This window comes from Aplysia californica, unplaced genomic scaffold (assembly GCF_000002075.1).
Source record: "Aplysia californica isolate F4 #8 unplaced genomic scaffold, AplCal3.0 scaffold00053, whole genome shotgun sequence".
Taxonomy (NCBI): Eukaryota; Metazoa; Mollusca; class Gastropoda; order Aplysiida; family Aplysiidae; genus Aplysia; species Aplysia californica.
This window is the reverse complement of record NW_004797323.1, coordinates 906204-907570: the sequence shown is the minus strand read 5'-3', so window position 1 is coordinate 907570 and position 1367 is coordinate 906204.

Below are 1367 nucleotides of genomic sequence, written 5' to 3'. Positions count from 1 at the left end.
TGTGTGCATTAATATAATATATTGCAAGAGAAGACAGGAAGTAGTAAGAAAGGTTTTGACAATGGGTATTCCAATGTAAAGAGCATTGAGCTATTTTTTGTTGTTGGAAATGCGCTATATAAATGTCATATATTATTATTATTTATTATTATTTATTATTATTTGTGGATGCATTGTTTTGTGTTAACAAATACTAAGTGACGATTTTCAATGTAGCGTTAAAATACCCGTAGGCCTACTTTTTTTTCTTGAGTAATTTGCTTAGCATACATAGATCTATTTCAATTTTCTTAGCAGAGTGAAATCAAACAGTTAGGCAATAACACTTTAATCACCCTTCTATTCATTAAAAAGAATTCACCAGAAGCCCAAGACAGGCAAAAACATTTAATAGCATCAAAGACAAAATGCAAATTTATTCTCACCACAACGTTATCACATAAGTATTGACTTTCACCCTGTTCGAATTCGGGGTATTGTATGTTTAAACTATCAATGATAATCGTGGCCCAGCACGTGGCAAAGCCACTGACGTTGTCGGAATGAGAAAGTCAAGCCATAAAACTGACTCAAAGTTTGTTTAAAGATACGGCGAATCCTTTCAACAGTCACTTTGTGGAACTTTCTCACGTTCTTTAAACATTTTTATAATACGTCTTATCTGAAAGACCAACAAAGTACCATTTTCATAACACAGGTTTACAAAAACCTTTGTTTAACTCCCTTTTGAGGATAGGGAGACGTCATAATTGGGTGACCCTGTTCAAAGTTTTAGATTTTAAACCTCAGTATGAATTTTTATTTATTTTAGAATATCCTTCTTTCTTGTTTCTCTGACAAGTAAAAGAACCTCTGATCTAACGTTATACTTTCCGTTTATTCACTCGACCACATTGTTATCTGTTCTTCGTAGCCTTACATGATAGCCTACTGTATGAGCATGGCATATGATAATTATTATTATTTTGCATTGGCCTCTTGACCAACTATTGGGAACTATGTGGACTGGATATAGTGACAACAGGGCAGCACCCAGACAAACAGCAGCATGGCCAACATTATAATTATCAGAAACAGCACGGTCTGTCAAGCAAGGCCAAACAACTTTTCCATTGTTCAAAATTGTTAGAATGTAACACCAGATTCGTGCTCGCTTTCCCTCCTCCGTATATATTTTTTTTCTCCCCTTAATTTTTTTCTTTTTCCTCCCTAGCTTTTGCTCGCACTATTTGCACGTGACTGCCATTAATTAATTTGTATTTACACAACTATATAATATCTATCTATCTATCTATCTATCTATCTATCTATCTATCTATCTATCTATCTATCTATCTATCTATCTATCTATCTATCTATCTATCTAT